The 24437-nt window shown below is 46.3% G+C and overlaps 1 protein-coding gene and 1 pseudogene across 1 annotated transcript in view; one reads left to right on the forward strand and one right to left on the reverse strand.

Annotated features, from left to right (window-relative positions):
- The window catches only part of LOC148826061 (scavenger receptor cysteine-rich domain-containing protein DMBT1-like), a 204241-nt gene that overhangs the window by 69580 nt on the left and 110224 nt on the right, over nt 1-24437 (forward strand). The gene's annotated exons all lie outside the window — the stretch shown is intronic.
- Nucleotides 1833-23673, reverse strand: LOC148826065 (globoside alpha-1,3-N-acetylgalactosaminyltransferase 1-like; annotated as a pseudogene).

The following is a 24437-nucleotide window of genomic DNA, read 5'->3' on the forward strand; positions in this document are numbered from 1 at the left end:
AGTGTCTTGTTTAGCCAGCAAATACTCATCTTTTTCAAAAACAGCTTCAACCTCAGTGGGTCCCCTTTTGTAATGGCATTTAGTACCAGCATGCAAAAACTCTTAACAACCTAGGTTGAAGGTGCAGGATCGTGGCCATAAACCCTGCTATTTACTTTGCAAATCAAATGAGTGTAAAAGACTAAGCCCACCCAAGAAAAGTGCGATTTCTTAAAAATAAGTTATTGGCGATAAAAAAATCTTGGGTTCCCCTGAAATTGTTCCTTTCTTGATCACATACATTACGTTGTCATTATGCGACGCGTTACTTCTGGTGCGATAGCACAATCTCCGGTTGCCATCTTATAGTACAGATCAGCACTGGAATCAGTCTTCAAGAGAGCTGCAAACGCCTTACACTCACAGGCTGTGGGACTGAGCTTTTTTTTGAGCACCGAAAACTCTGAAAACTACGAGGGAAGATTCTCCAAAGCACGGACAAAGTTAACACAGTTGGGTGATGTAGCCAGATTGGGGGGGGGGGGGCAAATCAGCTGCCCCCGCCACCATTTTAGGCGTTACCCCCAAACCCCCTATTGTCTTAAATGTACCAACACAAGCACAAGAAAATGTAGAAACGTTTCAACAATTGTGATGTGTCTTCATGTGGGTCCGGCAGTCCCAATTTCTCATACCAGTGATTAAGCCCCAGTAACAAAATAAATCCATGGAAAATTTAGAAAAATTGGAAAAAGTCTGAATTAAGCACAAAATCATAAGCTTTGTGAAGTGCCGTAAAGCACCGTGTTGTTGCAAATCCCTTGTCTCTCCACAGGCGAGGGCAAGAGTTCCCACAAAAAGCATGTTGTGATGTAGCCCTTCCTGCTCACGAGATCACTGTGATGACTGATGTAATGCGATGGACGAGTGAACAAGTGCAGGTGGTGCAGAAGACATTTCACTGCAGAAAACACGACCTGCAGGCAGAGTTAACAAATCAGCTCCATGTATCGGCACAACAGCCTGGAGGTTGACAGCAATATTTCTGTTAGATCAAAAGACACGTATCCGCAAGCCTGCTTGTTTACAGTGTAATAAAGGCCGCTTCACCTCAGCCCAAGTCTTGTTTCCTCACTGAATCTATTTTGTGATGCAAATTGGAGCTTTTACAAGTTACTATGTATGTTTTACTTTTATTGTGGTTTGAAATGCGCTCATCAATGGCGATTCTCTCTAACCTATAAAAATAGCCGTGCAGCTCCCCTTTGTTTTAAGAGTGCACGTGCAGCCTATATCAGCATCTTGCAAATATGCAGCAGATCACTGCAGATCACATGAACAGAAACTGTCACCAGGACCTTGTGTTATATTGCAAATAGGGAGTTTTTATTTTGAAAGCTCTTGAACTGTATGACAAAATACAGTGACAAATTACGTGGCCCACACGTCTCTCCTCACACAGAACGTGGGTCCATTCCAGGAGGCATCCCTGGTTTTGCAACCCTGAATCAGATAAAGGGGTCGGAAAACGAAGGGATGGAATGAGATTAAAATGTGTGTGTGTTCCTGTAAGGTTGAACCGGCTGCTGTTGACAGTTGGTAGGGGGGATGTCAGAGGTTGGTTAAGCCACTGTGGTATGCTCCCGTAAACAGATTCAAACCCAAGACGCAAAGCCGCCTCTGGACGAATCGCTTGGACGTGGACGGTTTTCTAAACCCGTCCGAACCGCTAACGTGACAAATCGTCTCCGGGAAAACGCCTCATAACCTGTGAAAGGATGAGCCCATCATGCCTCACTTTCGGTCAGTACTGGTGGCTCAAATGCACATCCGGGAGGATCCACCGCAGCTGTCTAGTTATCCCGGACTTCGGCGAGGTTCTTCCGGACAGTGGAGAAGCGGATGACCCTGACCTCGTTCACACGCTGCTTCTGGTCGTCCCAGATGTACTCGGAAGAAAGCAGCTTGGTGGGCTTGTTGCATATCAGGTACTTGTTCAGGTGGCTCTCCTCCTGCCAGGCCGCCTCGATGTTGTTCCTCTTGTCCACCAGCAGGTTCTCCTGGCAGGTCTTGACCAGCCAGTACACGTCGTCGATGAGCCCCCCGAACACGGCCAACTGGAAGTAGAAGTCGCCTTGGTTGAAGGGGACGTAGGTGGTGGAGGCCGGCCAGCGCTTGTAGGGGAACTGGTCCCGGTGACTGTAATAGAACCAGGCGCCCCCACGCGGTTCTGGAAGTGCATGTCCACGTAAATATAATGGGCCTCCCGCCGGATCTGCTCCTCGATGGTCTTCCGGATGATCTCCATCCTCCTCAGGGAGATCTCCTGCCAGCGGTCGAACTTGGGCACCCGGATGGCGGTGAGATTCCTCCCGGGGGCCAGGGACACCTTCGGCACCTCGCCCGGCTGGTCAGTGAAGACGTAGTAGTGCACCCGGAACCCCACCAGGTAGCGCTTCTCCGCCGACTTGAGGAACCCCTTCAGGAAGCGCATGTACCTGGGAAAAGAGGGAGGATGGTTCGGGAACAGAGGGGATGTGGTGGTTAGTCTTTGCTTCCTCGCGGTGATGGGGCCCTGGGGTGCTATTTCGCATGATCTCACCCTGGGTTAGAGTGGGTTTCCTCTGGGTGCTCCGGCTTCCTCCAACAGTCCAAAGACGTGGTGGTGGGTAAATTGGCGTCTGGGGAAAATTGTCCCTGCTTTGAGTGTGTGTGTGCGCGCGCGTCTGTCTATGCATTTGCCATGAGATGGACTGGCGTCCCATCCAGGGTGCACCCTGCCATATTCCGCTTGCCTGGACACTCCACTCTTTTTTCTCTACCCCTCGGAAGAGATATTTTCCCTTTCCAGGGCCTTTTCAATAGCGGATCCTAAATTTCAGCCCTGCTAGAGATTTTTCCTGCCGACTCCTTTTTCCAGGCATTTTTGAGAGCTTGCCTATACGAAGTGAAATATATTAAAAAATCAACATCAAGAGTTTAGCCCCCCCCCCCCCCAGAGCCAGTTAAATGTGCCAGCCTGAATTTGTGTTTTACTAAAATGGTTTACCCCTCAGCCAGTGGTTAAGGAATCTAGAAGTGAATTGCATCGACCTCTCTTGCCCTTGAGTGAACTTGTCTTGCACATAAAAAGCTCATGAACACGTAACATTTTCGACAATAATAATGCGGTACAACAACAATGCAATACCATAATACAAAACATTCAATGGCACCGCTCAATCAGAACTTCAGTACCATTAATAATAATAATAATAATAATAATTGCTTACACTTAAATAGCACTTTTCTGGACACTCCCTAACTCTTCACAGGTAATGGGGAATCCCAGTACCACCACCAATGTGCAGCCCCCACCTGGATGATGCAACGGCAGCCATAGTGCGCCAGAAAGCTCACCACACACCAGCTCTCAGTAGGGAGGAGAGCAGAGTGATGAAGCCAATTCACTGATGTGGATTATTAGGAAGCCATGATTGCTAAAGGCCAATGGGAAATTTGGCCAGGACACCGGGTTTACACTGCTACTCTTTTCGAGAAACGCCCTGGGATTGTTAATGACCACAGAGTCAGGACCTCAATTTTACGTCTCATCAGAAGGATGGTGCCTTTTTACTGTATAGTGTCCCCCGTCACTATACTGGGGCATGAGGACCCACATGGACAGCAGTGTGAGAGCCCCCTGCTGACCCCACTAACACCTCTCCCAGCAGCAGCCTCAGCTTTCCCAGGAGTCTCTTCTCCAGGCTCACACCTGCTGAGCTCCAGTGGGGTTGCCAGTTGTGAGCTGCAGAGCAATATGGCTGCTGGCATTAGATTTGAATCAAACAATTAGCTTGTGAAGAGTCTAAAAATGACAGTAGTAATAAGAGGCCAGCCTCTTTTTGTTTTAGTGTTCAACAATAGAACGCTTTTAGTTAGAAAGAAAGTAAATGTTCTCTTAGTCTTGATACAGGGGATCTGGAACAGTGCCTCCTCCCAGAGTGTAGGAGAGCACATTCTAAAAGAAGTCACGGATACAGAAGACATATTTCTGTTAAGTACTCTTTGTGATCAACACGTCTTACTTGCCGACCGCGAAGACAGTGGTTGCTATTATGAGATTGAGGGGCTTGTTAATGCTGTCGATGATCAAGGGGTCAAAGGTCCCATCCCAGATGATAGGAGCCAGCCAGGGGGTGACGGTCAGCATGTCTCTCATCCTGGGACACGAGCGAGAGGCGATCAGAGATCTGGAGACCCCAGTTCCAGCTGGCGCCTCATTTTCACTTATGATCTCAGGGATTGAAAACCCGGAGGTGACGGTGTTATGACACAGATGGGATGGGAGACCTCCTGGGAAAAACTAAGGTTGCTGCTGGAAGAAGTGTTAGTGGGGCCAGCAGGGGGTGCTCACCCTGCAGTCCATGTGGGTCCTAATGCCCCAGTAAAGTGATGGGGACACTATACTGAAAACAGGCGCCATCCTTCGGATGAGACGTAAAACCGAGGTCCTGACTCTGTGGTCATTAACAATCCCAGGGCGTTTCTTGAGAAGAGTAGCGGTGTAACCCCGGTGTCCTGGCCAAATAACCCATTGGCCCTTACCAATCATGGCCTCCTAATAATCCCTCTCTATGAATTGGCTACATTACTCTGCTCTCCTCCCCACTGAGAGCTGCTGTGTGCTGAGCAGACTGGAGAATCATCAAGGTGGATGTTGCACATTGGTGGTGGTTGTGGGATTCCCCATTACCTGTAAAGCACTTTGAGTGGAGTGTCCAGAAAAGCACTATATAAGTGTAAGCAATTATTATTATTACTGACCAACAGATGGAGCTGGGCATCGTTAAATCTGTGTGAGCTGGGATTGCATTCATCACACATTTAAGTCGTGCTGTTGTAGTGACAGGCAGGGCATGTTACTTCTCCTTGATCCAGCACAAAACTCTTGTCCAGTCTTGCTCCGTGACACTGTTAGGACATCAGGGAGGTAAATCTGTCTCGCTAACAACACCTCTCATCCGCTTTATGGGACTGTTATTAGGGAGCGGAGCACTGCTCCAGCTACAGCGTTCAGGGGAACGTTTCTGCAGGTCTTTCCTCCCGGCGGCTGTCAGGGTGTATAACGCTGCCCTAGGCTAGGACTGTTAGCCCTTCATCTGCTCATCTATGGACAGCATGTTACACTCATGCGCTTTGTGACACTGCATCAATATACATAATTTATACATTTTATACATAATGTTTTCTGGACATTTTGCACATCTTTTATTGCTTTACAGTGTCTATAAACATATTTTGCACACACCAATTTTGTCAACTTTATTTATTTTATTTTGAATTCTACGTACTTATTTAATTATTCTAATGCTGTGGTTATTCTGATTTTAGCTTAGTCTGATCCTTGCTTTTCTTGGGCTGGGCTGCTGTAATGCCTCAATTTTCTCTTTGGGGGTCAATAATGTCGTGTCTTACTTTGAAAGATCTCCAGCAACAGAAATTGACAGTCATACGGTTGTCAGATATACAGTCCACACAATTATTGGGACATCGATGTCCAAAACATTTCCTCTTTACAAACAAGAAATGTGTATTTGTCGTCTTTAGTGTGAGTGATATAGTAAGTAAACTGCTATATGTATTTTATTTTGGGGATAATTCCATTCGTGCAATAAGATGTCTGGACTACATTCCCCAGAATCCTCCAGGGGATGAAGGAGCTGCTGCTTTTTTTTTTTAACCTGGTTTTAGTCCCCTTGCCAATTGTCTTCCCAAAACTGGTCAGATGACTAAGGGCAGCACTTCCTTAACCTACAGATTACTGGGAAATGTGGTCCAAACTGGGCTGTGCTCTTACAGTACATCTAGTAGATATTTGGGTCCAGGCCAGTGATTATAAGTACTGGAGCTCTGGCATATCCCCCTTAACTGGTAGCATGGAGAGCCCACACAGACTACATTCCACCCTGGTGATTAAAGATCGGCAAGCTACACAGTAACTAAGGCCCATGATATCAATAACTGATTCACTTAAGACATTACGTGCCCATTACCCAAAGACCACTATGGAATGCTATTCAAATCAGGGGATGGAATGCAACTGATGGAAAGAATACGATACAAAACTTTAGAGCAGACATCACTTGAAATTCATTATTGACTGGAAGCCAGTGCGGGGATGCGAGGACTTGGGTTATTCTGAAGTAAGGTATAAGACAGCTCCAGAGATAACAAACAGAATCATTGTCGTAGAGAGGTACTTCAAGATATGTTCACCTACTTCCCGACTGGATTAAAAAGGGATAAATCTTAAGACAAGCGTTTTACGTAAGACATTGTCAAAATCTGTACTCTTATAGCATTAAGGGAGAGACTACACAACCATTTTGTCCCCATCCGGACCAACGCATAAACTACAGTTAACAGTTCACTTTTCATTTCCATAAGCAAACTATTTTTAAATGTTTCTCCAAGTACTGAAAATGCAAATGTTCTCCAATATCTTCGAAATACAACCATAAAGTTTGTTTTCACAACAGCACAACTTGTTTGCAAGAAACAAATAAATTGCATAATATTGACAACAGCGCTTCAGACAGAAACTGCACCATGGGCGTATTATAAATCAAAATCAAAACATAACACCAATGTTATTTTCAACATCCCTTGGAAAAAAAAAGCACATTTCCAGAGTAAAAACTAACTTTACATGCTAAAGAAGCACACAATAAAAGTTTTTTCAACTGGCTAAGGAGAAGGCTGATATAACAAGTAGAAATATTTATTTCACATGTTTGGAAGGCAGAGAAAATCCTTCCAAGACCAGTCTTCATTAAAAAAAAATCACACACAGAATTCTTAAGATTTGTTCAATAATCTCGGTTATTTTTTCATCTAAGGCAGCAAACACACAAGAGAAGACCTGGAAAGATAAAATTATATCCTAGGTGTGCCACAACTTGCAAAACTGACTTTTGAAAAATGTTTTTCCCCCCGTTTTTGTTCTGGATATTTTTATCCGGTGTTTCTGGCTAGATGTCCAAGGGGGTCCCTTCAATTCAAGACCCTTGCCAGGCCTGTTCTGTGTATCCTTTCCAAGTCAAAGTTTGCTGGGCCTGAAATCCCATTTCTGAGGTTTTAAACAGTTCAAACTGAACTTGCTAATGCATTTTCATGTGTGTGTTTTCATTTGGTGCTTCCAAGTCAAATCATTCTAACAAGTTAGTTCACAAGATAACGTGGGGTTGAACTGATTTATTAAGGATTCTTTTATGATTTAAAGATGACTTGACTTTTACCACAAACTCACTGGAAATGTTTCTCAAATGGATGAAAGACAATACCTACCCCTCTGGACTGACATTAATCCCTGGAATGTTGTTCCAGTATTTCCTACTGTATTTGGGAGGGGCACTAAGAAAAATAGAACGGAGAAGAGCTGTTATTATCGAGAAGCCCTTAATAAAAGGAGTTTAAAAGGCTTATTTTTTAAATTCTCCCAGGCTTTGAAGTACAACCATGTGTGGAGCAGATCAGGTGCTGGGAAGTAAGTTTTTTTATGCAAAAGTATTCAACATAATTCCAAAGATTTGTATCTAAACCTGGGCAGAATGCTTGCACTGCTTCGGAGGGCTGAGGCTTTGAGTTCAGTTCCTGAAGCACTGTTTGCGTGGAGTTTGCATGTTCTCCCTACATTTCATAGGCTTTCCTCCCACTGCCCAAAGACATAGCAGTAGGCCAACTGGCTTCTGGGAGAAGAGGTCCTGGTGCGAGTGTGTGTGCGCATGTTTGCGTGTGTGTGTGTTAATGTGTGCTCTGCAATAGACTGGCGGCCTTCTAGGGTGGATCCTACCTTGTGCCTGTTGCTTGCTGGGATAGGCTCTGGCTCTTCCATGACTCTCGAATGACCTAGACATATATGTCATGAATCTTAAAAGGTCTTGATAGGAGCATCGCTGAAGTATACTTACCATGCAATACGACTCAGAATCGCTGGAGGTTTAGTGCCTAAATATCTGTGGATGAAACAATATCAGATATTCATTACAAATGTGGGGATGAACCCTTTAACATCATGTTTTCTAAACCTTATAACTCCTGTTCCTGTATCTCCTGCTATATCACGTGGAGGAAGAGCTCATACTGTACGCAGCAGCACGTGGTCACACTCATGAAGATAATCCAAATCATGCAAAGTGCCTTTCTGTTCAAGTTCCCATTCAACGCTCTGAGGATTTGCCTGTACAAACAGGCTCTTAACTGAACGTGGCAATGTCAGTGCACATCCTTGGATCATGAAGTCATACTGTACTGTACACAGCAGTGTGTTCGGGAAAGATGGGGGTGTCGCAAACTCGCCTTCGAGTTCCCCCGAAGAGTGATGTGATGCAGCCCTTCCTGCTCACTAGTCCCTGTGATGATTAAGGCAATGTGAGGTATGGAGGAATAAGTCCAGGTTGTGCAGCAGATATTACACCACAGAAATGTTCCAACGTGATCTGCATGCAAAGTTAACAAATACGCAGTATTTGTGGGTAAAACCGACTGGAAGTCGAAAGGAGTATTTGTACTGGATCAAAAAGAGACAGATCCACAAGCCTGCTTGTTTACAGTGTCACAGGGCCGCTTCACCTCACCGGACATTTTGTTGCCTCGTTCTGAATCACAGAACATGGCGCTGGGCAGACCTGGAAATGTGATCTATTTTATTATGTGAATTGGAGCTTTTCCAATTTCTGTGCAGATGTTTTTTTTTCAATTTGAAATGCACTCATCCCTCATCCACGCTGAATATTTCTAACCCCAAACTATAAAAACAGCGTTGCCCGCTCCTCTTCAAAGGGATAACTGGGGCCAGGTGGGTCAATAAAACAACCTTTATAAAGCCATCGGGACTGACTTAGCTCAGCCCTGCTGGATATAAAACTCACTTCAGCTCTCGTCTTCACCATGACCTTCCCAGCACTATTGACTCAACCCTACAAACACAGACGCACTCAGAGGATAACACACATATCTTCACAATGAGCAGCTAACTTCTTCCCAGAACTACATAACACAGGGAAAAAAAGCCAAGAAGGAGCTGAACAACCATTGCCAATTTCCATCCTATGTCACGCCACACAGATTCCCATCATGCTTCACCCTTGTTCAGGCCATTCTGATCATTTGAATTTCTTTATGTACCCAATCACTAGGACTTTGTCTCATGAGGTCTAGAGGTCTTTCCTTCCCTATTCTTTAGTCTATTGGAAAGCACAGCTTGAGTGTGATGCATTTTGGTTTAATCCCATTTCACGTGACCACGTGCAAGAATCTGAATAATTCGGTGTATGCAAAACAAAACGTTTGAACGCTTTCAGTCTTGATTTTGATTCATCACCCATTTGTTTAGTGAGGCAGCTCATGCAGAATGGATTACAAAAGAATGCCTTTAGGGATTTTTATGCTTACTATGGCACTACATAATCATTATTAATTGTTCTATTATCCTTATCTTATCACTTTCAGACACATTTTGTGTTAATGTGTCTGAAAGAATGAGGATTGGAAGGCAAAGCACTTCAAGCAACATTCCAGGGAAGCACTTCAGTCAGCCAACTCATAAGAGGCAACTCTAATCTCATTTCTCCAAATTCATTGAGAGAGAAAACACAGACAACTTCTTTAAAATGAAAAGTGAAACACTGAGCAGGGGACAAAAGTGCAAATTGCAATGAAGAGCACTTGGGGACCGAGAACACGAGACACTTCTTTACACAAAGGGTGGTGGAGGTGTGGAACAAGCTGCCCAGCCACGTGGTTGAAGCCGATACCCTGGCTTTTCTCCAGACACAGCTGGGTGAGGTCCTCCAGTCAGGACAGGAGGCTCTTCTGTACACAGAGGGGGGTGGGAGGGGGGAACAAGCTGCCCAGCTGCGTGGTTGAAGCCGATACCCTGGCTTCTCTCCAGACACAGCTGGGTGAGCTCCCTCCAGTCAGGACAGGAGGAATATTTTGCTCAAAGAAACGCCACTCAGGATGACCAAGAGGTGAATGGATTGTCTATGCCTTAGGCAAGAAAGAACAACCAGCACACCAATAGTCCCACCCACGGCTCTCTCACTGACACTGCAACACACCACCCACACAACCATAAACCACCGGGCGTTATCATTTGAGTAACTCAAGGTTACAAACACCCCCTCAGGGGGGTGGGGATCTGAGCACAAATGGAGAGCTGAAATACAGGAGAAAAACAGCCATGCAAAGGCAACATTCTGGCAACACTGTAACTAACACTGTAAATAACTAAGTTATTTGTCTTAGCCTATTATTTGTTATTTGTCAACGCATTGCAAAACTGTAACTTTTGGGTTGCGCAAGCAGGTAAAAAAATATATGATTCAGTGGTGCAGTTGCTAGCATTGCAACCTTAAATCACTGGGGGCTCTGGGTTCACTTTGGGACCTGGGGTGCTGTCTGTGCATGTTCTCCCTGTGTCTGCATGGATTACCATGGGCAGCTCCAGCTTCCTCCCCGAGTTCCTGGACATGCTGGTAGGTCAATTGGAGTAATGTGTGAGTCAATATCGGTGCGTGCGTGCTTGCGTGCGTGCGTGTTGTAATAGACTGGTGTCCTGTCCAGGGTGAACCCTGCTGGTACAGACTGCAGCTCCCCAACGACCGAGAATTGAAAGAAGCAGCTAGAAAAATGCAAGGATGTACTGTCTGTAAGCCCATAAATACGAAGTGAAATGTAAAGTGGTGATCTGTTAATACCGCCAAAGCATGAGTATTCTTTGAAATTCTTTTGACAAAATAGACAGTTTTCTCAATCTGGCCGCATCAACCACGGCCAAGCTATAAAGCAAACTCTGGGCTGTACGTACCCGAACGTCACTATAACCCCCAGGACAAATCCTGCCAGGGCACACTGCAAATACTTGGAGGTGGTGGTGGCCATTTCTCCTGCACAAAGAAACAGAAAATTTAAAAAAAAAGACTATGACTTAAGGAGGGTAGAGATGTCGGGTGTGATGTCACTGTGGCTCGGGTGTGATGTCAAGCCAGTGATGGACTGGCGTCACAGCAACCGGGTCTTTACCTGGCACGGCGCTTTACCTGCGGCCAACGGTGGGGGAAAAAAAAGGGGGAGACACACATCCATGGTCCAGGAGCTTTTTGAAGCCACTCCTTTCCGATCATTTGTGACAGAACGAGAAAGGCTCAGGTTTCGACCCAAGGGGTCAATGTGGGGCGTGGTCACATCTGGCTCACACGAAGCAGGATTTTTACCTGAACGCAGATTTGCGGTCCCACACATTTTATTGACATTCATTTTGACTGACGGTGCCGTTCTTCTTCCTTCATTACCTACTGTTGAATTCCACTGCCCCTCAAGTGTCGGACTGTGCTGTTACCCCCTGTTCTGCTCCCCCTCTTCACCCTACAGTATATAAGGGGGGGGGCACCCCAAACTTCCTTGCTCTCTTATGCCCCCTGGCCAGCTACAAGAGACTTGATTCAATTCACGATGCCTTATTGGCATGACCAATGAATAAGTCAGTGTTGCCAAAACATACACAATTAACATAAGATCTACAGACAAGAGACTTCAAGAGACTCTCTCTCTGCCTGCAGTCTCTCTCCTTCCTTATGGACAGCAGCCATATCACCCTGTAGCTCCCCCAGCTGGCTGCCCCCCACTCGAGCTCAGCAGGTGAGAGCCTGGCCAGTCCCTGGAGGGAAGACTCCTGGGAAAGCTGAGGCTGCTGCTGGGAGAGTGGTTAGTGGGGACAGCAGGGGGCTCTCTCCCTGCAGTCTGTGTGGGTCCTGATGCCCCAGTAGAGTGAAGGATGAGACGTAAAACTGAGGTCCTGACTCTCTGTGCTCATTAACAATCCCAGGGTGTTTCTGGAAAAGAGTAGGGATTTTACCCCGGTGTCCTGACCAAATTCCCCCCCTGTCCTTTACCCATCATGGCCTCCTAATAACCCCCCTCTCTGAACTGGCTTCATTCCTCTGCTCTCCTCCCCACTGAGAGCTGCTGTGTGCTGAGCGGGCTGGAGCATCATCCAGGTGGGGCTGCACACTGGTGGGGTTGGAGGGGATCCCCATGACCTGTGAAGAGACACTTGAGTGGAGTGTCCAGAAAAGCGCTATATAAGTGTAAGCAATTAATAATTCTCTCTTCCTCTTGAATAGCACACTGCTGTAACTCAAAGGGCAATAAACCTCCAGCCTTCAGAGCCTGTATGACGTATCTGTGACGCCATCCTCCTCATGGCTTTGAGGCCGAATCGCCACAGTGCCCTTGTCTGCATCCTTAAAGAAATCCCAGAAACCCCAGCACCGCTTGGGTGCTTAAATCTCCCTCATGTCCGTTAAATGGGGGGGGGGGGCTCCGTCTCGGCTGACCTCTGACCCCAGAAAACCAGTGCGTTTGGGTGTTTTGCATTCGGATTTCGATATCCCCGCAGGATTTCTGGCTTGTGCAACATTGATTTGTGGGGGGAACAAGTTACTGTTCGGATAAAAGAAAGTGTTACACTGGAATTTGAATAACACAGAAATGTCCCAACGTGATCTGCATGCAGGGTTAACAAGCAGTATTTGTGGGCAAAACCATCTTGATGTCCAGAGCAGTATTTCTACTGGATTAAAAGAGATGGATCCACAGACCTGTGTGTTTACGGTTTCACCTCACCGGGAGTTTTGTGGCCTTCGTTCTGAATCGCGGAACCTGGTCTTTACCCATCATGGCCTCCTAATAACCCCCTCTCTGAACTGGCTTCATCCCTCTGCTCTCCTCTCCACTGAGAGCTGCTGTGTGCCTGGGGCGGACTGGAGCATCATCCAGATGGGGCTGCACACTGGGGGGGGGGGAGGGTCTGGAGCTGTCCCCGTGACCTGAAGAGCTCTGAATGGAGAGTCTAGAAATTGCCTTGTTCTGAATCGCAGAACACGGCGCTGCGCAGACCTGGAGATTCAGTCTGCTTTGTGATGTAAACGGGAAGTTTTACAAGTTACTGTGTAAATTTTGCTTTTATTGTGGTCTAGACTTTCGATGCTGATTCTCTCTAAGCAAGAAACATAAAACTAGCATTGTAGTCCCCCTTTAAACCAAAGACAGCTTTATCATGTATTAACAAAGCTCCTGATACAGGGGAAATCAACAGATCCCAGCGATTACTTTAACGCCTTTGGTTAGGTAGTAACATGTAGTGCACGCAATGTGTACAAGATGAAAGGGGCAAAAACTGTGTATGTTGCATTAGAGATGAGACTAGATGGGTCTTGTATCGGCTGAGAGAGAACCCGGAGCCCACACATCCATCGTGACTTCCACAGCACATTCAACCCAACCCTGAAGTTGAGAAGAGCTGGAGAAGGAATGATGGTCGGGCTTTTGACACCCAAATCTTTCAAATGATTTCAGATTTCAGCTCTTTCAACTGCAGTCCCGTCTTATAATTATCTTATCTTATCTTCTGGCTCTGTCCTCCTGTATTTAAAGTCATGAGCCGGGTGTTTGCTCGGTCAAGATAATTTTGTGCACATAACTGAGGTATGCCAATACAAAGAGTTAGAATCATGTGTTTCTTTCATATGCTCTATTTATTTTTGGGGTTTTTACTTTGAATGCGTGGAGTGGGTTGTGGACACTACCTAAATATGAATTGCCGGTTCAAAGGCTTTTGGCTACAAGTGTATCTAACCAGTTGGTTTTTGAACTCCATGACACCCTTTACGGGCCAGTGGGAGTGCCAGTTTGCATATTGATTTCACTCTGTGCTCAGGACCTTGCTCACAAAGCCAAGAACAATGAGCAGTTGTTTGACACAGGGGTTACACCCCTACTCTTTCCGAGAAACGCCCTGGGATTGTTAATGAGTACAGACAGTCAGGACCTCGGTTTTATGTCTCATCCGAAGGACGGCACCTTTTTACAGTATAGTGTCCCCCATCACTATACTGGGGCATCAGGACCCACACAGACTGCAGGGTGAGCGCACCCTGCTGACCCCACTAACACCAGTCCATTACAAACAGACTCACACCAGAGCCCAGTTTTCCCAGAAGTCAATTAACCCCACCAGCCTGGCTCTGGACTGTGGGAGGAAACTGGACCACCTTGAGGAAACTCAGGCCAACAAAGGGAGAACATGCAAACTCCACACAGACAGCCCTCTGAGTCAGGACCTCGGTTTTACATCTCATCTGAAGGACAGCACCTGTTTACGGTATAGTGTCCCCAGTCACTATACTGGGGCATCAGGACCCACCCAGACCGCCGGGTGAGCACCCCCTGCTGGCCCCACTAACACCTCTCCCAGCAGCAGCCTCAGCTTTCCCAGGAGTCTCCCCTCCAGGTACTGACCAGGATCCCACCTGCTGAGCTCCAGTGGCTGCTGGCCATACAACGCCCTGAAAGTCTGTTGAATTGAACCCAGGCTCTCATCGACCACAAACCAGCGCGCTACACTACAAGCTACGGCGCCTGGTGGGCTTGAAACACCCATCTTTTAACTAACAGGCGAAAGCACTAACCAAGTGCGCCACAGAGGCCCAGACCAATACGCCCCCAACGGGATCAGGAACAGAGGCAGGAAGAGGAAACAAAAGGCTGGAGAGGCAAATCGTTACACCTGAATAAGGCAACAGGCCGAAACCAGAAATGATTGCTTTGGGGAGTGGAGAGGCAGAGTATCTGTGAGGGTTTTGGGGTGGATGTGCTTAATTTTCTGGATTTAGCTAGGATCTTCGTTGGGCAAGATGACATGCCAAAAGGAATTCAGGGTTACAAGCACAGCGGGTCATCTGTCTGGCTCTTGGTCGGATGAGAGGGATAGCGACAGAAAGCACTCCCGCTTCTGACTGGGGAGAAATATCAAGGTTAGCTGCGAAAAGAGATCTTTGCAGGACACGTATGCAAAATCCACTAACAGCGGATAACAAGCCTTGACGTTCTAAATGCATGAAGCAGGCACTTGATAAAAACTGCCTAATGCGGGCAGTATTTCTAAGGTGGGGGGAAAAATGCTGTCTTAATCACATCTTTCACATATCAGGAGACAAGAGAGGATCGAGTGCGAGTCACAGATTTCTGGCTACAGATATTGTCTGGCGGGCCTTTTACTTCTTAACGATCAACTTCGCCGCGCTTCAAGGGATATCAAACATCTTGGAGGTGTTTTAAACCTTGCTCCTGATCTGCTGCTTTATAAAACTAGCTCCTTCATTTTCATTATTGAATCTTTGCTTTGAAATTCACTACTACAATTTATTCTGAAATCATGAGAACCCCTAGTATTGCACACAGATGGGAGGCCACTTTCATGGTGTGGCTTGTGAAGATAATTTTGTGCACATAACTGAGGTATGCCAATACAAAGAGTTAGAATCATGTGTTTCTTTCATATGCTCTATTTATTTTTGGGGTTTTTACTTTGAATGCGTGGAGTGGGTTGTGGACACTACCTAAATATGAATTGCCGGTTCAAAGGCTTGTGGCTACAAGTAATGAAATGGGAAGAGCACTGCACACATCTTGTAAAATCCACTGAGCGTTGAATGTGCTCATGAGGCCCGAAGGAAATAGATTCTAAAAAGCATCAAATACCTTTGCAGGGCTCTGTATATCAGACTGATCACAAGGAAAAACAGGAAGAATGATGTAGTTAATAATGGCAATAAAGTAACAAAACAGTAAAAACTAGCAACAACGAAGCAAAAGGAAATTTTGCCCTGAATGTTACTGGTTTCTTTAAACAGAACCACAACACTATCCCATAAGTCCTCTGCCTCCTGCTAGCACTTTTGCTGGGGTTTTTTTTTTGCAGTCTTGAGAAAAGCTGAAAAATGCACCCCTTTCTAGACCGATAGCACTGATCCAACAACGTAAAAATGAATCCTAAAAGGCTGTCCAGGAAGGATCCACACAAACCGCCAAGAGAGCCACACAACTCACCTGATGATGGGACTGGAGGGGACAGAATTGTGGAAGAGCGTCTCCAAGCCCCTAAACAACAGCAGCTTTGGTCCCCTTATGAGCAAACGGACCAGGAACAGGAACAGGAATAGAGACCACAGCCCAGGAGCTGAAAAACGAAATCACATAGGGTTAATGGTTAACCCGCTAGGCAGGGGCTACGCCTCGTGTTGTGGCAACAAGTCAGGTTGCTCTGAAGATTCGTCATCTCAAGTGGAAACCAGGGCAACAGTGGGTAGCGCTGCTGCCTCGAAGCGCCAAGCCCCCCCCCCCCCAAGTTCAACCGGTTGTCTGTGTGGAGTTTGTGTGTCCTCCCCATGCCTGGCTGTCCTACACCGACAGGCTGGAGGAACCGAGTCCCTTTAGTCTGAAGGGAGTGTCCCACACCGACAGGCTGAAGGAACTGAGTCCCTTTAGTCTGAAGGCAGTGTTTCACACTTCCAGGCTGAGGGAACGAAGTCTCTTTAGTCTGAAGAGAGTGTCCCACACTGACAGGCTGGAGGAACTGTGTCTCTTTACTCTGAAGGCAGTGTTTCATCTTTGACAGGCTGAAGGAACTGAGTCTCTTTAGTTTGAAGGGAGTGTCCCATAATGACAGGCTGGAGGAACTGAGTCTCTTTAGTCTGAAGGGAGTGTCCCATAATGACAGGCTGGAGGAACTGAGTCTCTTTAGTCTGAAGAGAGTGTCCCACACTGCCAGGATGGAGGAACTGAGTCCAGTGATAACAGGCTTCCCTGTCTGTCGGGGCAGTGAACAGTTTCTCAGACAGGTGCTGGTTACAGGATCTCTGAAATCGGCTCCGACCTACCATGCTGCCACGGCGACGGTGCGCCACCCAGTGAAAGTGGCGGCCTGTCCCTGGACTGAGGGCAGAAACTGGAGCGCCTGGAGGAAACCAGGGAGAGAACATGCAAACTCCACACAGAGAGCACCCCACACCCCAGGTCAAGCACTGTGAAGCAGCAACGCCCGACGATGCGGAAGGGCTTTTCCAAATGAGCGTGCAACTCACACTGGTGCCCAGGAAGGCCTGCTACCGGAACGCAACCTCATTTTCTTAATGTAGTTTATTCGAAGCAGTTCACAGGAGCTGGAGGTGAGGACTGAGCGGGGGTCCAGCGTGCGAGAGTGATGTTGTGTGTGTGTGTGTGTGTCTGGATCGTTGGGAGCGCCGTCTGATTTGTGTATTTGCTAAAACAAGAGGACGTGTCTGTGTGTGTGTTCGACTCTGTGAGGGTGCAGTTCTAACTGTCTCTCTACAACGCATGAGGGGCTTAATCTGCCTCTGAGAAGCTGGCTTTTCAGAAGAAAATTCATTGAAAAGGCACAGCCTGGCCCTCTTCTCTCTCTCCCGACGTATAATGCGTGTTACACACTGAGGGGAGAAGCTGGTGTTTTCAGCTGGAACCCAAATGCATCTTTGATTTATGGTGTATTCAACGCAGACGGAGCCCTGTGATACTGTATCGTAGGAATCAGAGATGAAGGATAAGCCGTTTAAAGAAATCAGCTCAGGAGTTGCCGAGTGTGAGAGAGGTGGGGGTGCACATCACATTTGTGAACGGGTAAGGCTTGTGTGTTTTTATCCTGACTTATCTTTATCAAGCTCGTTTGCGTGTGTGTGTGTGTGTTTGTGTGTGTGGAACTCTGTTCAGGCCTACGTTTGTAACCGTGTGGGTCTTCTGTGTAGGTGGGGGGGCTGAGCCTGTCTCTGAGAAGCTGGGTCTTCAGAAGAAAAATGAATTAAAACGCAAGGCCTCGCCCTCTTCTCTCACTCTTGATGCAGAACGCTTGTTTCATACTGAGGGATGAAGCTGGTGTCTTCAGCTGTAACCCTAGCTATTTATACAAACGGCTCTTTTATGAAAAGCAGCTCTAGGCCTAGACAAGAGGAACAGATAAAACAAATCTTGGATTTATGGCTTATTCAAAGCAGACTGAGTGCTGCTATACTGTATGTAGGAGCCAGAGATGAAGAATGAGCTATTTATGGAAATCAGGAGTGTGAGAGAGGGAGTGTGTGTTTTTCCTCCCAACAGAGAAGGCTTGTGGTTCTTTCTGCTTTTCTGCACAGGCTGCCAGCATGAGTGCGTGTTGGGTTCTTGGTTTGAACGCTCGAATTGTCCGGCTGGAGTTTTTTGTTCCTATTGGAGGCCATATTTCTGCACAAGGTGCTCGCGGCTGTCTCTGTGCGGGTGTGTGTTTGTAATGACGTGTGTGTGCCTCTCTGTTTCAGTATAAAAAATGCATTTAAGACATTCAGCCTTTTTATGTTCCTTATATTCTTTCCTTGTTGACAGTAATAACTAAGGTGGCTGCTAGAAGAGGTGTGAGTGGGGCCAGCAGGGGACGCTCACCCTGCGGTCTGTGTGGGTCCTGATGCCCCAGTATAGTGATGGGGACTACACTGTAAACAGGTGCCGTTCTTCAGATGAGACGTAAAACCGAGGTCCTGACTCTCTGTGGTCATTAAAAATCCCAGGGCTTTTCTCGAAAAGAGTAGGGGTGTGACCCCGGCGTCCTTGCCAAATTTCCCATTGGCCCTTACCAATCATGGCCTCCTAATAATCCCCATCTCTGAACTGGCTTCATCACTCTGCTCTCCTCCCCACTGAGAGCTGGTGTGTGGTGAGTGTTCTGGCACACTATGGCTGCCGTCGCATCATCCAGGTGGGGCTGCACATTGGTTTTGGTGGAGGGGAGTCCCCATGTCCTGTAAAGTGCTTTGAGTGGAGTATCCAGAAAAGCGCTATATAAGTGTAAGCAATTATTATTAATTATAATGTAATAAGTCCATTATTTCTCATTTCACCACTCCATTGCAAGGCATACACAACACAAACACCAGGAACAATTATCCCAGAAGCCAGTTAACCTACCAGCATGTCTTTGGACTGTGGAAGGAAACCCAATTGAGCACAGGAGAACATGCACACTCCCCCCAGACAGCTCCCAAGAGTTGAACCCGGAATCCCCAGCAATACTAACCATCCCCAAGCTACTCCACAATCTGCATCCAGTCATGGCAAAAGACTCTTTCCTGTTACAATATTACCCTCAGTGGGTCTATATAACCCTGAGGAAAACCTTAGGACAACAGCTGGTTGGCCTCACAAGTTTCAGGAAGAGAGGGGACGTCATCAAGGAGCTCAGAAATAAGATCGGGAGGGACTGGAACTGTGGGATGGTAGAAACTTCAGTAAGGAAGTCAGAGTCGGTGTGCTCTTCAAGGACAAACTCAGACAGGAGAAATTGAGATCACTTCCCATTTCACTTATTAATAACAGGCTGCCCGCAGGCTCGGTGATTCTCAGCATGCACATCGGCACCACTGTGCAGCCCCAGAAGCGCTTGAACTTCAGTTCAGGATCATGCAAGACTGCAATCAACGTAAGCATCCTTCACATCCTTCACAAACTAAGAAAGCCAAAAGCATCAGGGAGTGTGTGTCTCACACTTCTCCCATCTGGGAGACACCTCTGTGCCCCTCAGGTGTAAAACCAACAGACTCAGGAAATCTTTCATCCCCACTGCAGTCACTCTCTTAAACCAAGCAGAGTAACTACCCAGTCTCCTGTTTCTTATCTCCTGTAACACCACTGTATTCTCTTCCCTATTGATGATGTGTATTTGTCATTGTTTGTGTTTGACTGTTTCCCCCAGGTGACACTAAAGCTTGAAATTGATGTTGTGAGCATTGCTCAGGACAGTCGTATTGGTCTCCAGGGACAACAATTGACTGTAGTCTAGCAAGGGTGGATGAAAACAACTTTGCATTTTTTAGAGATCACAGCAATGGATTCATGAATACCACATCAGCCAAAGTAATTAACAAGAGTTCGTTTTGGCGCCTTGAGAGTCACTGGAGTCAGTGGGGAGATAGGGCGAGATCAGATGTCATATTTGAATGTATATCTCCAGTTATTTGAATGGACTGCCCTGGTCACAGGCGGCACAGAGAGTTTACATACTGAAAGAGGGGGGTAATTTGAGGTACGTGGGCTTTAAGTTCATTCGCCAGTTCTAAATGCGGCCTGCACCAGCCTTTCTGAGCACAAACTCTCTGCTCTCTTCTGTTAACTTGAAGGTTGCAACAGATCTTGCAGATGAGGGCTGTGTTAAAGGAGCCTGGATCACACCCAGAAATTGTCTCATTGATGAATTAAGGTGGCAAAACGAACTTGTCTTCTGGATGTCGGCTTTGCTGATGACACAGCTGTGTAATGTGGTGTCAGCTAAGATACACACCGGCATGCACGCACTCAGACCAGGGCAATATAATACACGCTATACATAACGTAACAGTGTAATAATATAGTGTGTGATCTTCTGTACCAACCTGAGGAACAGACAGTGAGCCCGTCTCTCAGTAATAATAATAATACAGTGTTTGATCTCCTGTCCCAGCCTGAGGAACAGACAGTGAGTCTGTCTCTCAGTAATAACAATAATACAGTGTGTGATCTCCTGTCCCAGCCTGAGGAACAGACAGTGAGTCTGTCTCTCAGTAATAATAATAATACAGTGTGTGTTCTCCTGTCCCAGCCTGAGGAACAGACAGTGAGCCTGTCTCTCAATAATAATAATAATAATAATAATAATAATAATAATAATAATAATAATCCAGTGTATGATCTCCTGTCCCAGCCTGAGGAACAGACAGTGAGTCTGTCTCTCAATAATAACAATAATACAGTGTGTGATCTCCTGTCCCAGCCTGAGGAACAGACAGTGAGCCTGTCTCTCAATAATAATAATAATACAGTGTGTGATCTCCTGTCCCAGGACAAGGAACAGCATGCCTGTCTCATAACAACAATAATTCTGCATTATGTGTAGATTCTGCTTTTTAAACTCCAACCCTAGCTCTGCCTCATTTAACCAGCCTGTTCATAACAGCAATCGTCGGGTTATGTAGCCCAATGCAAAATCATAAGAATAATTAAAATCATTTGCACAGAATTCCTTTTGGAAATTCCTACCAGGAAATAATCCATGAGTGCCCAGTGGTGCCATGGTTAGCACTTCTACACAGCACTGAGGCCCTGGGTTCAATTCTGAACTTGCGGTGCTGTCTGTGTGGAGTTTGTATGTTGGTAGGTTCATTAGCTTCTGAGAAACCTGGCCCTGGTGTAAGTGTGTCTGTATCTGTGTCTGTACGCATCCTGTCCAGGGTGTAATAATAATAATAACATCACTTTAGTAACCCTTTACAATTTCTTGTAATTCATTAGGAATGATCTTTTCACAGACCCCAGCTTGCTCACCATAAGACACACAGATAGGGAGAGAGCCTGGGTTCAGAGCACAGGGGCTGCCATTGTACGGTACCCCTGGAGCAGTTGGGGTTAAGGGCATTGCTCAGGAGCCCAACGGAGTACGATTCTTTTGACAGCTGCGGGATTTGAACTAGCAAACCCTTCTAGCCACAGGCGTAGATCCTTAGCCACAGAGCCACTGCTCCTCCCCAAAATGTGTGAGTGTGTGCATCTGTGTATGTCCTGTGATGGACTGGTGTCCTGTCCAGGGTGTGTGAGTGTGTGTGTGTCCTGTGATGGACTGTGTCCTGTCCAGGGTGTGTGAGTGTGTGTGTGTCCTGTGAAAGACTGGTGTCCTGTCCAGGGTGAACAGGCCTTGCGCCTGTTGCTTGCTGGGATAGACTCCAGCTGCCCACTGTGACCCTCTACTTGATAAAGCAGTAAGAAAATGGACAGTAATAACCCAGAAAATAAAAAAAACAAGACTTCCCCATTCCCTGCTATTAGTGTAAGCTGCTCTCTTTGTGAGGATAAAGGAAGCAAACACAAATTTGCATTTTTTTGCCTTTCAGCACATTTTCCTAAGCAAACGTTCCCGCAGAGTATTTAGCAACGTTTAAAACGACACTATGTCTAAGAAAACAACCTACAAAGTGCTCGGGGAACAAAATCCCTTTGCCTGTCATGTTCATGAGGGGGAGGCACGCTGATTTGAATGGTCTCTCTGTGACGCATCAAGCTGGAGGGGGTCTGGGTGTCACCTTTGTTGAACAGCCACGGGATCCCAGGCTTGCTGGATCCCAGAGGCTCAGAGGGAACAGGAGCAGGGGGAGGGGGAAAGCAAACAGCCTTCATCCCAGAGCAACGGACTGCATCCCACAGACCAGCAGCCTTCACCATAGGAGGAAGGAGTTTTAACACCGACTGAGGTGCGGGCGAGAACCAGGCTGCTTGTGGATGAAGCAGAAACACAGGAGGGATAAGAGACAGGCAGGTAGGAGGTAGGAGGAAGGGGGATTTTGTATACTGTGCACATACCGTTTACAGATGTTCAGGCGCATAGCTCAAAGGTGTTTCTCAAAATACGCTTGAGTGGAAAGCAATCCGGATCCAACCTTACTTACACCACTAAAGGAGGGCATTTTGCCTCTGGGCAATAAGACTGCTAAACAGCAGCACAGCAGCCATATCACCCTGCAACTCACAACTAGCAACCCACTAAAACTAAGCAGGTTAAGCAGGTGTGAGCCTGGTCAGTACCTGGATGGGAGACCTCTGGGGAAAAACATTGGTTGCTGCTGGAAGAGGTGTCAATGGGGCCAGCAGGGGGTGCTCACCCTGTGGCCCATGTGGGTCCTAATGCCCCAGTATAACGACGGGGACACTATACTGTAAACATGTGCTGTCCTTCGGATGAGATGTAAAACCAAGGTCCTGATGCTCTCTGGTCATTAAAAATCCCAGGGTGTTTCTTGAAAAGAGTAGGGGTGTTATCCCAGTGTTCTGGCCGAATTTGCAAAATTGGAATGACTATTAAATTGTTAATGTGCGATTGTTTCTAGAGATGCAAAGTTCCGAGTCGTGAAGGACAGGTGTTCTCCCTTCATAAGGTTAGGAGCTGGACTGTTACGAAACGTAGTCACTTCTATTATAAATCAGTGTTTCTTTTATCAGTATTCTGTGCTACACTGAGAAATTCTAGTACCACTCAAGATGATCTAGAATTTGTTTCTGTACACTGTCCAAGTGTGAGCCTTTAGAAAACCGAAAAATGTAACATAGCCTGGGCAACAGGGCCCTAGTTATCGAAACAGGTTACGCATTCTCAGAGCAACGTGTGAGTAATTTGCCAAAACCAGAGATCACAATAGTGTCGTGAATACTCAGGACAAACACAACTACAAACTCAATCTGGACATTTGACTGAGACTCTTGAAATTTGACATTTTAGTTTCATACTTGCACATGAGTCCTAACAATTTTAGCTGTTCATCTCATTTTAGCACTAAGAAATAAAATATTAATTTTATGTGCAGTTTCTATTTTCTAAAACAAATGGCATTATTTATATATTTATTATTAAATTATTTTCATTATTAATTCGGAAATATTTTTGCTTGTATTTTCATCTTAACATGTTCATATGGACTAGAGTTCTGCCTCGTCACACTAAGCAGCACCTGACAGCTGTCTGACCCTTGCTAACAACTACAACATGGTGGAAACTGAAAGTAAATCGGAGGTCCTAAGTTCATCTCATAACTTGGTTCTAAAAGTGTAATAGAGATGTTGACACAAAAGGCATGATGCTAAGATGACAATCTAAATAGATACTTTATTGATCCCGTGATGGAAATTGCAGTAGGGGTTGTGTGACTGTCTTAATGCTTAACAGTGTTTAACATAATAGCTCCCTGGCTGAAAACCTAGCACCTCTTCCTCCACCTCAACTTCACCCTTGTAGCTGTCTCCCTGGTTCATTCCTCATGAAGGAGGTGGGTTGGGACAGTGCTGATCTTCAGTCGGTGCTCTCAGTTCCTCAGCCAGGCAAGCTAATCTCAAACAATGAAATATTAAGGAAGTATGCAATATCACCTGAAGACTACATTGACTTTATACCAATATGTATAGTGATGATAAATAAATGAAAATTATACTAACATTACAGTATTTATTCCTATATCAGCCTACTATATTCTCGGCCAACGCAAGTGTTTCTTTGGTGTTAGTGGGGCCAGTAGCGGGTGCTCACCCTGCGGTCTGTGTGGGTCGTAATGCCCCAGTACAGTGACAGGGACACTATACTGTAAACAGGCGCCGTCCTTTGGATGAGACGTAAAACCGAGGTCCTGACTCTCTGTGGTCATTAACACTCACACGGCGTTTCTCAAAAGAGTAGGGGTGTTACCCTGGCGTCCTGGCCAAATTTCCCATTGGCCCTTACCAATCATGGCCTCCTAATAATCCCCATCTATGAATTGGCGTCATTACTCTGCTCTCCTCCCCACTGATAGCTGGTATGTGGGGAGCGTTCTGGCGCACTATGGCTGCCGTCGTATCATCCAGGTGGATGCTGCACATTGGTGGTGGTGGAGGGGAGTCCCCATTACCTGTAAAGCGCCTTGAGTTGAGTGTCCAGAAAAACGCTATATAAGTGTAAGAAATTATTATTATTATTACTCACTTGATACAAAAATCACGTTTGTTTTCACAGCAGTGAAACTGTTTTGGTCACAAACAAATCA

The sequence above is a fragment of the Atractosteus spatula genome, chromosome 10 (genome assembly GCF_055471065.1).
Source record: "Atractosteus spatula isolate fAtrSpa1 chromosome 10, fAtrSpa1.hap1, whole genome shotgun sequence".
NCBI lineage: Eukaryota > Metazoa > Chordata > Actinopteri > Semionotiformes > Lepisosteidae > Atractosteus > Atractosteus spatula.